Here is a 15,920-nt window from a genome sequence, read left to right as displayed (position 1 = left end):
ACCACATTTTATGAGTAATTAATGCAGAAAAACAGGTAATTGTGAAGAGTTCAGAAACTTTTCTTTGCAACTGGTATATAGAGGCAATATCTAACAGGTTGAACTAAGTGAAGGTGTTTCCCTATCTTCACTTGCTTTTTGATCTTTCTCATCACGACCCAGCCAAGTTAGGTTTCCTACTGGATTTCCTCACTTCCTCTTTACTTTTCTTTATTTTGATGAACTACTTGTTGTAAAGGGATGTAACAATTCTGCAAAGCCTGCACTTGTGCCAGAATTTTCTGGAAAGGATTAAGGTACAAAGGAGCTTGAAGCTGATCTGGACAAGCTGAGTGACATTGTACAATATTGATTAATGTAAAATTATCTACCTTGGCAGGAAAAGAAAAGAAAAATCTTATTTCAATAATGATAGGCTAAAAATCATTAATGTAAAAAAGCATTCGGGTTTCCCCACATAAGAAGGGATATTCTTGCCATAAAGGTATTGTGGTGAAGATTCAGGAGACTGATTGCTGGGATGGATGGTCTGTTGTTTGTGGATCCATTGATCCACTCGGTGAAGTGTGTACTCATTAGTGTTTAAAACAATGAAAGATCTCATTGATGTGCAGAAAATTCCACCATCATTAACAGACTGGATGCTGGGAGGATGCTTTCTCTGGCTGGCCGGCCCAGTAGCAGTGGTCATAGTTCCAGGATATAGAGTATGCAAAATATTTCTTCATTCAGAGATAATAAACTTGAGGAATTCTCTGTGGAGGCCAAATCAATGAAGATCTTTAAGATGCAACGAATGTTATATTAATGTTTTTGCAACTAGTGTTTCTCAGCAGATGGAACTTGATTTTAACACTAAAACTAAATAATTAAGTGAATTCAAAATTAGTATGAAAAGCAAAATACATTTGAAATATTCAACAGGTTCAGACAGCACCTGAAAACAAAGCATGATAGGGTAGATGTCTCAGTCTATAACTAGTAGAGATAAAAAGATTGATTTGACTGATAATGCATTGGTAACATTCAACACTGAAAGTCAGGGCTGTGTACACTCTATACTGGTTTCCTGAGTATCACAAGCTACACCATCTGTAATTTTGACAATTGTTTCATGCTGATGTAACGTCCCATTACCAATACGTATCATTTTCTCTTATTCAGAATAGTTAACAGTGAAATTGATGCCTAATTATAATTTTTTTTTCGCTGCTACAGCTTGCTGGGTACTGGAGGTAAATTATGACTATCCCACTCATTAATAAAGGAAACCTTTCAACTAATTCATCTCATTTGTCTTCAAAACTCAGTACAGGAATGAAAAGCACAGGGTTCATACTCCAGCCAGTATCTGTTTATTTCAAATTTGGCATTTGTTTCAACTGGTTATTTGTGTAATCAATGGAGTAAAAGTTTATTTTCATGGCATGTGATTTTTGTATGTTCTGGGTCATGCTTTGTTTAAAATAAATCATAATTTTCTGTGGGTACTAAGTAGTATACCTCATCCATAATGAAACATTCAATTCCACTGTTCTGCGTCCATCATTCACACATGGGTGAACATTTGTGATGCTAATCATTGTGAAATATGCATTCAATGTTTTAACTACAATATTAATCTAAGCACATACAACAATGAAACAGCAGGGGCTGTGCCAAAGAAAGAATCTCTTAATCCTGCTTTCCCCGCTTCTGCATGGCTTTTGGGGATATAACATCATCTGCATCTTTGATGAGGTGAACATTAATGAGGTCAGCTTGGCTGTACTTTAGGCCTGTAACAATTGAAAAAGATTTTTTGCTACTTATTCAGCTGAAGTTTCTATATTTTTATGGGCCTATTAATATTTTTGATCCTTTCTCTGCCTTTTCCATGATCTCAAAGTCAACATTGGAATAGTGCCATGCTCACTCCCGTATCTGCGTCACGACCCTTTCAAATAATTCAGACTAAACTAGCATTGGCTGTAGTTGACGTTACCGCATAAGGAAATCCAGATGTAATGTCAAATTGTATCGGTTTTTCTGATGTGGTGAGTGCCACCCCTTGAGATTAATAGTAATGGCCATAACAAAAGCACATAGCATATGTAAAATTATATATTTACAGATTGCAAATCTACAGGTTCTGCAAACCCCCATAATAAAATATTGCATATTGTCAGGTATGAATATAGGGGAAAAGCAACAGAAGTTCACCAGACTTCATTTTGGGGCAAGTGTGATGTTTTTCCTATGAGGAAAGTTGAAGTAGACTGGGCCTATCCTGTTTTGGATTTAGAAGAATTTAGAGGTGATTTTCCATTGAAACACACGAAGTTGTAACTGAACTTGACAAGGTCAAGGCAGAGATTGTGTTTCATCTGGCTGAAGTGTGTGGAACCAGGCTTCACCACCTCAAACTGAAGGACTGAGATGAGAATTTCCTCAACCAGACTGTAAGTAAAAATTTGGAAATCTCAACCCCAGAGGCTCAGCTGTTAAGTACATGCAATTCAGAGATTGATAGTTTTTGGGATATTAAGAGAATCAGGAAATAAGCAGTTGGTCAATTAGCTGGCGCTGAGCTGAAAGACTGGGCATATTCATTAAGTGACAGAACAGGTTTGAGGGGCCAAATGGCCTATTCCTACTTCTATGCTTATGTTGTATTATTTCTGTCGCACCATTAGACATGTGGTTGCACTGTCATCATTGTGACTTCATATCAGAAGTGTTGAAGTTATTACTACATGGCCCCTATATCCAATAGCATTGAAACTTTGAGATCAGCCAATTCCAACTGATCATTTACTTTGTCGATCTCTGCACCTCCATTTAATTATGATCCCATGCTTTTGATTTGTTTAGAATCAATGGCAGAGTCACCAATCTGTGAAGCGGAGTCAGTGATGCAGAGAGGAGATAGGATCTACAGATCAATCGAACACCATGAATCAAATTTTACGCACAAAATGAATATGAGTTATTTAATAATAGTGACAATCTTAGAGAATGGGACTACTGGAATAATGCAACCGCATGGAGAGATCTGGGTATAGGGTATTGGTGAAGCAATGTCTGGAATGTTGAATATAGTTTTTGTCTCTTACTTAAAGGTGATATGTTAGTTTTCAATGGTTCAGTGGTTCAATATAATATCAGAAAATGCATACAGTATACAACCTGAAATTCTTATTCTTTGCAGACATCCACAAAACAGGAAAAAAATCAAAGAATGAATGACAGAAACGTCAGAACCCCAAACCCCCTCCCCCTTCCTCGCACAAGCAGCAGCAAATGCATTAACTGTCCCCTCCCCCCACTTACTCCAGCAAAAGCACTGACTCCCTCCTCCCATCATGCAAGCAATAGCAAAAGCCCTCGTGATTTAGAGTCCATCAAAAATCTACAGCCCACTTTGGTATCTCAGCCAGGCTCTCATCTTTGGAATTCTATATGCCAGAGAGCTGTGGTGACTGATTCACTGACAATATTCAAGGCTAAGGCAAAATGAAGAGGAACTATGTTTCATTTAGCTGTACACGTGTGTATGGTTGAACGGCAATAAAATTGAACTTGAAACAGAATTTTGACCTTTGGCAGAGTTCAAGGTTATGGAGGAAGAGGAGAAAAGTTGAATTGAGGCTATAATCAGATAAGCTATGACTTTATTGAGGTACTACACATTGAACGACTGAGAACTGAGCCTGAATCCACGATGAGAACCAACAATGTAGTAAATAGAGCTCACAGCCTTTCAGATTCCCCTGGCAAATTCATGCTGAGAGAAAAATGCTTCCATATGGCTAATTTCAAAGATAATTCAATATTTCAGATGGTAACATAATTTGATTAATGTGTATTCATTCAGTTCGAAGTTCAATTACTTGGCTGAAACCTACAAACGAAAGCTCGGAAATAGTGCTTACTATAGGCACTTCTGCAGATTTCAGAGTCTCAGAGTCTTTAGTGAAAAATTTGGTAATAGGCAGCTGAACTTGCAGGAGTGCTAATTACAGGTGCTCACATGTAAGCTCACACATTTATTGTTTCAGCACTTTTTAATTCATTAGAGTCTTTTATGTTGACTGCACTGAATTATGTTTGAACTACATTCTAATGCATAAGTTATTGACAATTCTGCAGTTAAAATATGAACATTGTAAGTTTGCCTCAGGTCACACACTAGGACCAAATGTCTATTTGGTCGCCCTGGGAAAATGATTTTGTTTTCATTACATGGGTCCAAAATGATGAAATCATGTCTGGGCATGATAAGTTGGAGGTCTGGAAGAGAGGATACACCAAATGTTGGGAAAAAAAACCATTAAGATTATTTACTATTTAATGAGAATTTAGTTTTAGGCTTATAAGAGAAATCAGTGTTCTCGTGAATCTTTCATTAACAAAAACCCACATGGAGGATGGTTACAAAACAGCATCTGTACTGAAAAAATGTAACCTACTGCCAATGAATGAATTATTGATCTATGTCAATCTTTTGAAAGACACAAGCCTGAATTTACATATATTAAGGCATTTTTTTTAACAGTAAAGGAAAATGAAGGCCCGAATTTTGTGGTTAGTGACACAGTGAAGACACAGTAGTGACACATCTATCAGGAGAACTGCGGAAGCAGAGCTCTTAGTGTCATCAAGGATGCCATTCAGAATCCTCTTTGACTTCCTACCATCCGGCAAGAGGCTCCGATACATAACCCTAAGAACGGTCAGGATGGGAGACAGTTCCTTCCCTGGAGCCACTTAACTGCATCGCATTCAAAGTTAAACCAGCTAATCTGTTCTGTACCTTACAAGGTTTAATTTATGCACTTTTCTTTGTTTATTTATGCATAATTCATTCATACTTTCCTAAATTATTGTGTGTTATGTGCACTCCTGTTCTTTACATCTTGGTCCAGAGAAATATGCTACAACTGGTCAGTCCAGAGAAAACCTATACTTCCTGTTCTGGGCCATTCAACTCTTTTTCTTTACAAATCAAAGGTGTTGGGTCAGTCCTGGCACCAATACATTGTCACCAAGCATGACACCAGCGTTAGAGTCAGGAAAACCAAGAGCATCCCAAAAGGCTGTGTTCCCTTTTTATTGTGACTACCAATGGATGCCATTTGAATTCCAAGTGACTGGGGTGAGCTCAAAGCAATTAACATTTCTGTACCTGCTGTTTACTTATGTACACTAATACTGTTGTTATAGGGTACTGAAGTGTTTGGTATAACTCCAGCTTTGATTTGCTCCTGCCTTCTATATTGCATGCTGGCAAGAAGTAGTGAGGAAGCCCTGGGAATACCATTAGCTATCTCAGTTGTATGCCTCAAATGCATCTTTGTAAAGTAGGAAAATCACCCTCATATTTCTAATGTGTATGTCCCATTTTTCAAATTTGTAACCTCTAGAGGTTTGTATCATGTTTTATTAACAATGTGGTTTATTAAGTACAGCAAAGAACACCCAAATGGTATCAAAAACTACAGGTATATACAATTAAATGTGGATACCCATTTAAACTTTAAACTTTCCTTTGATGATACACAAGGGCAAATACCAATATCTCTTGGGATGATTATCATTCATCTGTTACCAGATATTCCATGTCAGGTCCACTGGTAAATAAATATTTGGGTGCTTTTAGTTGTGCATTTTAATTGTTCTTATTTAGCCAAGCGCCACAATGGTTAGAGTCCAGTCAATCAGAAAACTAGATGAAACACCAACTTGAAAAATCCATTCAAATTTGTTATAGAGCAAATTGAAATTTATTCACAGTTAATGAGTGGGCATGAAAAGGTGAACAAATGAACTTAAAGACCGAAAAGACTGGAGATAGCAGGTAAAGCAACATCTGTGGGGAGAGAGAGCGAGCGAGAGAGAGAGAGAGAGAGAGAGAGAGACTGAGACTTCAGTTGTTTGATGTCATAATTCTGAAACCAAACTTTGTTTTCCCTCTCCATGGGTGTTGGTTGACTAGTGATTTGCTCCAGTATTGTCTGTTTCTATATCAGATTTTTGGCATCTGCAGTCCTTTTGCATTTCCAAACAAATCAACAGAGCAAGGCAGCACTTCAGACTCCAGTAACATCAGATTAATATAATTATGACTCATAGTTATAGAGTCATACAGCACAGAAACAGACTTTTTGGCCCATTATTATTATGCTGCCCTTCTAACCACCTATACTATTTCCATTTACCCATCTTGTTTCCTGCTTCACCTCGCTGGTCCTGACACTCTTCAGATTGCCCAATCCACGTCCAGTCACCTCACTCACTCTGCGGCCAACTACTGTTGCGTATTCCTGAGTTGACTTCCCCTTTGATCTGTCCGTTCCTGCTGCTGGTTCATCCGACAGGGTCTGCTAGGCTACCGTCCTTTCAGGCTCACTTGAGCTGTACTGTGCCTTTCTGGTCTCCATGCTTGTTCCACCCAGCCAGGTCCACAACCAGTTTGCCAGATACACCCCTCGTCATTGCACTGCCTCCTCACTTATCTTGGTCTCCCCTTACTTCTGTGACTACAAATGGTTCACTCTGCCTTCTCAGCCTATTTTCATTCTTTCCTTCACCTGATCCACTTACAAACCCTGTGGCTGACTATTGTTGTGCATTTCCAGGTTAGTAGCTCTTTCATTCCATCCATCTCTACCCTTGGTTCACCTTAAAAGCTCCCTTTCACGTCTGCTTGAGGACCACCTTGCCATCTTTCTTGGAATTGGAATTGCTTTATAATTGTCACATGAACAAAGATACAGTGAAAAGCTTGTCTTGCATACTGTTCATAAAGATCAAATGACCGAGTGCATTGAGACAGAACAAGATCAAACAATAACGATGCAGAGTAAAGCGCAGTGCAAGTAAACAATAAAATATAAGGCCATAACAAGGTAGATTGAAACCATAAAACTGTAGGATATAGGAGCAGAGCTAGGTCATTTAGTCCATTGAGTCTGCTCTACCATTTTATCATGGCTGATCCAATTTTCTTCTCAATCCCAACCACCTGCCTTCTCCTCGTATCCCTTCATGCCCTGACCAATCAAGAATCTATCATCCTCTGCCTTAAATATACATAAAGACTTGACTTCCACAGCTGCCGGTGGCAAAGAATTCCACAAATTCACTACTTTCTGGCTAAAGAAATTCCTCCTCATCTCCATTCTAAAAGGACGCCCCTCTGTGTCCTCCGGTCTTAGACTCTCTTGCCATAGGAAACACCCTTTCCACATCCACTCTAGCAAGGACTTTTGCCATTCAATAGTTTTCAATGAGGTTACCCCTCATTCTTCTAAACTCCAGTGAGTACAGGCCCAGAGCCATCAAACACTCTTCATATGACAAACCATTCAATCCTGGAATCATTTTCGTGAACTTCATTTGAACCCTCTCCAGTTTTAGCACATCCTTTCTGAGATAAGGGGCCAAACCTGCTCACAATACTCCACGTGAGGCCTCACCAGTGCTTTATAAGGTTTCAACATTACATCCTTGCTTTTATATTCTAGTCCTCTTGGAATGGAGGCTAATGTTGTATTTGCCTTCTTCACCACAGACTCAAATTAACCTTTAGGGAATCCTGCACAAGGACTCCCAAATCCCTTTGCACCTCAGGTTTTTGTATTTTCTCTCCATTTAGAAAATAGTCAACTCTTTAATTTCTTCTACCAATGTGCATAACCATACACTTCCCGACACTTTATTCCATCGACCATTTCTTTGCCCATTTTCCTAATCTGTCTAAGTCCTTCTGTAGCCCCTTGACTTCCTCAAAACTATCTGCTCCTCCACCTATCTTAATATCATCTGCAAACTTTGTAACAAAATCATCAATTCCATTTTCCAAATCATTGACGTATAATGTAAAAAGAATCAGCTCCAACACACAACCCTGTGGAACACCACCTGTCACCAGCAGCAAGCCAGAAAAGGCTCCCTTTATTCCCACTCTTTGCCTCCTGCCAACCGGCCACCGCTTTATCCATGCTAGAATCTTTCCTGTAATGCCATGAGCTTGTAGCTTGTTAAGCAGCCTCATGTAATGCACCTTATCAAAGGTCTTCTGAAAATCCAAGTACACAACATCAACTGATTCGCCTTTGTCTATCCTGCTTGCTATTTCTTCAAAGAATTCCAACAGATTTATCAGGCAAGAATTTCCTTTGAGGAAACCATGCTGACTATGGCCTATTTTATCATGTGCCTCAAAGTACCCTGAGATCTCATCTTCCCAAGCACTGAGGTCAGACTAACTGGCCTATAGTTTCCATTCTTCTGCCTCCCTCCCTTCTTGAAAAGTGGAATGATATTTGCAATTTTCCGGTCTTCTGGAACCATTCCAGAATCTAGTGATTCTTGAAGGATCTTTACTAATGCCTCCATGATCTCTTCAGCTACCTCTTTCAGAACTCTAGGGTGTACATCATCTGCTCCAGGTGACTTATCACTTTCCCAAGAACCTTCTCTCTAGTTACGGTAACTTCACACACTTTATGACCCCTGACACCTGGAACTTCCACCATACTTCTAGTGTCTTCCGCAGTGAACACTGATGCAAAATACTTTTTCATTTCGTCCGCTATTTCGCTGTCCCCCATTATTACCTCTCCAGCATTGTTTTCCAGATGTCCAATATCCACTCTTATACACTTTATGTACCTGAAGAAACTCTTGGTATCTTCTTTAATATTATTGGCTGGCTTAATTTCGTATTACATCTTTTCCTTCTCAATGACTTTTTTAGTTGCACTCTGTTGGTTTTTAAAAGCTTCACAATCCTCTAACTTCCCACGAACTTTTTCTCTACTATACTCTTTTTGGCTTTTATGTTGGCTTTGACTTCTCTTGTTAGCCACAGATGTGTCATCTTTCCTTTAGAATACTTCTTCCTCTTTGGGATATATATATCCTGAGCCTTCCGTATTGTTTCCAGAAATCCAGCCATTGCTGCTCTGCCGTCATCCCTGCCAGTGTTCTTTTCCCAGCAATTCTGGCCAAGTCCTCTCTCATGCCTCTATAATTCCCTTTCCTCCACTGTAATACTGGTAATACTGATACATCTGACCTTAGCTTCTTCTTCTCAAATTTCAGGTTGAATTTGATCATATTATGATCACTTGCCCTTAAGGGTTCTTTTACTTTAAGGTCTCTAATCAATTCTGATTTGTTGCACGACACTCAAACCAGAATAGCTGATCCTCTAGTGGACTCAGCCACCAGCTACCCTAAAAAGCCATCTCGTAGGCGCTCTAGAAATTCCCCCTCCTGTCATCTAGCAACAACTTGATTTTCCCAATCTATCTGCTTTTTGAAGTCCCCATGACCTTTGTAACATTGCCCTTTTGGCATGCATTTTCTATCTGCCATTGTAATTTGGTGGCCACATTGTTTGGGGGTCTGTATACAACTCCCATCAGGGTTTTTTTTTAAACTTTCCAGTTCCTTAGCTCTATCCACAATGTTTCAACACCTTCCAACCCTATTTCACCCCTTTCTAATGATTTGATTTCATTTATTTACCAACAAATCTACACCGCCCCTTCTGCCTTCCTGCCTATCCTTTTGATACAATGTGTTTCCTGGATATTAAGTTCCCAGCTACAATCTTTCGGTTGTGATTCAATGATGCCTACAACATCATACCTACCAACCTGCAACTGTGCTGCAAGTTCATCTATCTTATTCCGTATACTCCGCGCATTTCAGTCCTATATTCACCCTTTCCGATTTTGTCCGCTTTTACATTGCAACTCATCCAGTTGAGTGCGATTTTGTCCTATCAACAGCCTCTCCTCGCTACACATTGCCTTTGACTGTAAACCAGCACTATCATCCGCATTTCCTACGACACCTCTTGCATTGAAATACAGGCAGCTCAGGACACTAGTCGCACCATGCTCAATATTTTGACTCCTAACTTTGTCTGAGGCCTCACCAACATCTGCCTCCACAACTTCTCCACTAACCGTTCTGGCACTCTGGTTCCCATCCCCCTGCAACTCTAGATTAATCCCCACCGTGGGCAGCACAAAGTCAAGAATCCATCTTATTGTTCTCTGACGCCATTTAATAGTCTTATAACAAAGAGGTAGAAGCTGTCCCTGAGCCAGGCGGTAGGTGTTTTCAGGGTTTTGTATTTTCTGCCCAATGGAGGAGTGGAGAAGGGAGAATGTCTGGGGTGTGTGTGTGGTTCTTGATTATGACGGTTGCCTTTTGAGGCAGTAAGAATCATAGACAGAGTCCATGGAGGGGAGGCTGCTTTCTGTGATGTGCTGAGATGTGTCCACAGCTCTCCAGAGTTTCTTGTGGTCATTTGCAGAGTAGTTGCCGTACCAAGCTGTTATCCATCGAGACAGGATGTATCTGTGGTGCATGGATAAAAACCGGTGTGGGTCTACATAGATGCTGCAAATTTCTTCAGCCTCCTGAAGAAGTAGAAGGGTCGGTGAGCTTTCTTAGCCATGGTGTTGACGTTCATCTGATCTGCATGAACTGCAAAGTGCCGTGTCGCTTCCAGGTCTGTTCCTGGTCCACCCACTCTTTTCCCTTTCAGTCCCCATGTGCTCCACCACAAATCCATAAATAAAATAGACTCTTTGCTTGGTACCAGTTGCTTCTGTTCCACTGATTATTTATCAGGATTGTATGCACCCAAGCATAATAAATTCATATAATTTTCGCTATTATTCTGATGCCACTGTGGACCTTAATTAAAGACTTTGTTTTCTGGAACTGGCTGATAAGTTTGTATCACTGACAGCCAGGGGCGTTTGAAGTCTTGTTGTTTAGCTATATGCCAGATTTGGGACTGCTGTTTAAAGATAACTAAACGTCCTGTCTCCTGCTTTCTTTCGGACTCATTTCAATGCACTGAGTCATGAGACTTGGCGCAGGACCTCTGGGCTTTCTGTTGTGAACACAGGATGCAGAGGTGAGCAAGGTATAATCAGAGGTTACTGTAAATACTTCAGCGCAGAATGTTGACGGAGCAAGTCACCGGTGTTGGCGAGGAATCTAACACTGAAGGGAGAAAGGAGCCAGTGATGTGCAGGTACAGGCTTTTACGAAACAGTCAGCCACAGAGGAGGCAGCCTGTAAAAGAAGTCTTTGTGAAAAGAAGGCTGGAAACTCCACAAGAGGGAAATGACTGTTTTCCAGGGGAGAACGTCCAATGCTTATAGCACAATGATGTCACTGTAGTACTGAATGAAAAGTAAATACTGCCAAGAGTAAATCTTTCAGATCACCACGGCTAAATTAAACTGATTTCTGCAAGTTCAGCCAGAATGTAAAACCATAAAATGATGCAATTGTGCAGAATATCCCTGTTCTCAGGAGTACTTTATGAATTGCATACACTTTATCATTAGTGAAACCCGTGTTTCTTCAGTAATATTTATTTATTTATTTATTGAGATACAGATTGAAATAGGCCCTTCCTGCCCTTTGAGGCACGCTGCCCAGCAATCCCCAGTTTAATCTGAGCCTAATGATGGGACAAGTTACAATGATCGATTAACCTATCCACCGGTATGTCTTTGGACTGTGGAAGGAAACCAGAGCACTTGGAGGAAACCCACATGTCACAGGGGAGAATGTACAAACTCCTTACAGGCTGTGGTGGGAATTGAACCCACGTGCCTGTACTGTAAAACGTTGTGCTAACCATTATGCCACTGTGCTACTCCACTAACTTGCTCATAGAAAATCTGCCCTGAATAGCTGTGCTCACCCCCTCTTCCTGCCTCCTTAACAGATTCTCTTGTTCTCATCTACCATCCCATCAGCAATTGTACAATAATAAGCAGCTCACACAATAATAAAGCAGTTAATAATTTCAATTACAGCAATTAATAATGTCAAAGATTTATATGATAAATATAATCTCTGTTTAAATTGGAATTTCTACCAATATGTCATCTGATCTTAATTTAAGAACTAGACACCGCTCCTTTAACAGGCAAATCCAAACAAAAATGAATATCTCCTTAAGATTACTTGCCTCATGCTGTCCTTCTCAGTCTGCTGAATACTCCATGGAACTTTGTCGTTTTAGAGGTGGCAGATGATTACGCCCCTTTAACCTCTCATTGCTTCACTCTGACACTATACACATTGATTTCCTATGTCAAATTGTAGATGAGTTAGGAAAGCATCAAATGGTGCAGAAGCTAACAAGTGAGTCCCCTCTGCACCTGTCAGGAATCCCAGCAAGATTCAGCCAAGCCATTGGTTTCCATGGGATGGCATCTGTCACTCAGTAAGAACCACTCTTATAGTGGGACCACATAATGGCTTTTGGGCATAGCTGATCACTGGTGAATCTTCAGGAAACAACCAGGAACACTTGGCTCAATATGGTTGACTCTGAAGAGGTCTGAAAAGAGGTCTAAGGAGGCCAGTACTGTGAGTGATCAACACCTATACCACTGGACTACAGAACTTAAAGGCAACCTGTATTTCATTTAAGGATGTGGATTGCAGCTGAAAGATGTGAGAGCAGGTTTCTTGCGTACTTAAGAATGCCAATAGATAGAATAAAGTGACTTCCATGGTCCCTGACATAGCAATGCAGGCCTTGATGAAGGAGATGGAAATGGAAGAGATATCCTCAATCCAAATGGGGATCAGTTGGTCCCTAGACATACAGTACGCCATCAAGATATAGAGATGAAATATTAAAGACAGTTAATGCCTCTACTTTCTGGGGATAATGAAAAGAGCTGGACTATGCACATCCACACTCATATCATTCTACAGATGCGCAGTAGAGAGCATCTTAACAAGCTGCATCACTGTTTGGTCAGGACCATCACTACAGCAGACAGGAAGTCACTACAACCAATAGTCAAAACTTCCCAAAAAGTCACCGGCACCAGCCTACTTGCTATCATGGACATATTGCATATGCAGAAAGGTTGGAAAAGGGCTAGTGGTATCATGAAGGATCCCACACACCCTGCTCATGGACTGTTTGCCCCACTCCCATCAGAGAGGAGGCTACATAGCATCCACGCCAGGACTACCAGTCTCAAATATCATTACTTTCCCCAAGCACTAAGACTGATCAACACCTCCTCCCATTAACTCCACCTCACTACCTTGTTATTTCCCACCACTCACCTTACTTATAGCCTTGGGTCACTTTATGGACGTACAATCAATCTATGTGTACAAGATCTCTTATATATTTATACTTATTGTGTTTTTATTATTATTTTTTCCTTTATCTTTTGTTTTTTTTGTGCTGCATCAGATCCAGAGAAACTATTATTCCATTCTCCCTACATTTGTGTACAAGAAATGACATTAAACAATAAACTTAAACAGTAAACAATGCCAGGTATCAAAACACCAATGACTCGGGTACGAGGCTACAAGAAGTTCAAAGAGTTCACATGTATAAAGTTCAAGGCCAATGCAGAACATTTCAAATGCCACTATGACACTATCACAGCACGTACAGAACCATCAATGCCCAGGATAGGAAAAGGCTACAGAAAATGATGGACACAGCCCAGTCCATCATAGGCAAGGCCGTCCCCAACATTGAGTACATTTACATGGGGCAATGACACCGAAAGGCAGTGCAGGTCAACCTTCACTAATCTGACTACCTGTAATCCAGTTCCTTCGACAATCCGGCACTGATTATGCTTCATGTGATCCTTCTGTAATTCAGCTTTTTCATTAATCCGGCACTCCTCAGGTCCCAATGGTGCCGGATTAGTGAAGGTCGACTTGTATCTATTATCAAAGACCACCACCATGCACTGCTGCTCACTACTACCGTTGGGTAGGGGGTGCAGAAGCCTTAAATCCCACACTGTTATTTTCAGAAACAGTTATTACCCTACAACTATCTAACTCCTTAATGGGCATGGACCACTACTCTGAACTGATTTTATGACCTACAGACTCACTTTCAAAGACTACAACGCATGTTCTCGGTATTGTTTGTATTGCAGTCTGCCTTCTTTTGCACATTATTTTTTGTCAGTCTGTCCTGATGAAGGGCCTCAGCCTGAAACGTCGACTGTATTCCTCTCTGTTGATGCCATCTGACCTGCTGAATTCCTCCAGAATTATATGCGTGTTTGCCTGTTCATGCATAGTTTTTTGTGACATTCTATTGTATTTCTTTTTCTCCATAAATGCCAGCAAGAAAATGAATCTCAAGGTGATATACAGTATGGTTCCATATACTGTATACCCTTTGATAATAAATTTATTTTGACCTTTGGCGTACACACACATTACTTGATTCTCAAAATGAAAATGGCATCAATCTCAATCAAGCAGAATTTGTACTAACCATTGACACTGTATGTTCCAACAAACCCTCACACACATGTGCTTGCAGTTCTTTTATTTTCTGCCAAAATGGATGCAGTGTGCTATGATGGTGCAGCAGTTAAGCTACTGAATTTTGAGTAATTCAAAATTCTGCAATCTGGAAACCTGAGTTCATATCTGAATTGCCAGAGGTAAAATAATATCATAACCAAACGATGAGACCAGGTCCTGCATTCACGCCACGTCCAGTTATGAAAGGTGATAGACAATTAAACAGCTCATGGGAAGAGCAGGATCCTGAACAATGGTGAACCCAGCAGATGAACATTAATTACTAGGCTGAAGCAATTGCGGCCTTGTTCAGCCAGGAATACCAGGTGGATGGATCACTGCAGCTTCCCCTTGAAAACACCACCATCACAAATGCTATCCAATTTAAATTACTCCAGAGATATTCCATTGATACCAGGGAGCACTGGCTGCAGGACCAGGCAGTATCCCAGCTGTAGCACTGAAGTTCTCACTATCTGCATCATTCACACGACGACTATCTGCCTCTCCAACCAAGCTGTTCCAGTAGAGTACATCACTGAATCTATTCGACAATTCAGAAAAATTGTCCAGTTATATCCCATTTACTAAAAGCTGGACGAATCCAATCTGGCAAATGAGCACTCAATTAGTCTATTCTCAGTCATCAACAACTATTGAGGGATGCAAAGGATGGTGGACTTAATCAATCCTTTTCAGATTGGTAGCATCAATGGCATGCCTACTACAACAGTGGTTGGCAGACTGCAATCTTTCCAAAACCACCTCAGCACTGGCTCAGAAGAACCACAAAAGCATTGAACCATTGACTTCACGGCAATGAGAAGTTCATCAGGCAATGAGATCAGGGTTGAGGTTGTGGCAGGCCACAATCTTCAGTGTGGTCACCTTTGTCTAGTACCGGCCTCTTGCTGCAGTACTGAGGTTATGGAAAGTAAGCCAATTAATCTCCCTAAAGCAGCAGGCAGATGATCTGGTTTCCAGCATCTACACTCTCTCGTGTCTTTAACGTTTTATGTAAATCTTTGGTAGGTCTAGCTCCCAAATGATAGCTTATGTCCCCTTCCTTCCTTTCAGACAGCTGTTCTACTCTAAGTTTTTGAATGATTCTCTCAGTCATCCCTTATTCCAAAACAGAATTATGCTTCCAGAACTGAAGTAATGCTTGCAAAGAATCCTGAAGTCAGGACAAAGCCCCCTAGCATCAGCCACATCATCACGACTTTACCCACGTTGAACAAGTGAAAAAAGCAGCAGACCCTAGGCCAAGAGTGTCAGATACAGTAGCGCCGGTGCACCATTCTACCTGTTGCTGATGTTGTTCTGCTGTGTGAGGTTAACAGAGAGCATTAAATCTGCAAGGACAATGCTATCAAGTCGGCTTTCATGGGAGATGATGTAGTCTGTCTACAAATGCCATAATTTTTATCATAGTGGCATCGAATCTCAATGCCTTTCGTGATCTGTGGAGCCAAAGCAAAAATTCTTCTGCCTTAAAGTTGCTCCAGTATTAAACTGAGCCTTCCCTACCTTGTGAATGGTAGAAGCCCAAAACACACATTTTCCTGCTGGCA

This window comes from Mobula hypostoma, chromosome 1 (genome assembly GCF_963921235.1).
Source record: "Mobula hypostoma chromosome 1, sMobHyp1.1, whole genome shotgun sequence".
NCBI classification, from domain to species: Eukaryota; Metazoa; Chordata; class Chondrichthyes; order Myliobatiformes; family Myliobatidae; genus Mobula; species Mobula hypostoma.
This window is presented reverse-complemented; position numbering follows the sequence as displayed.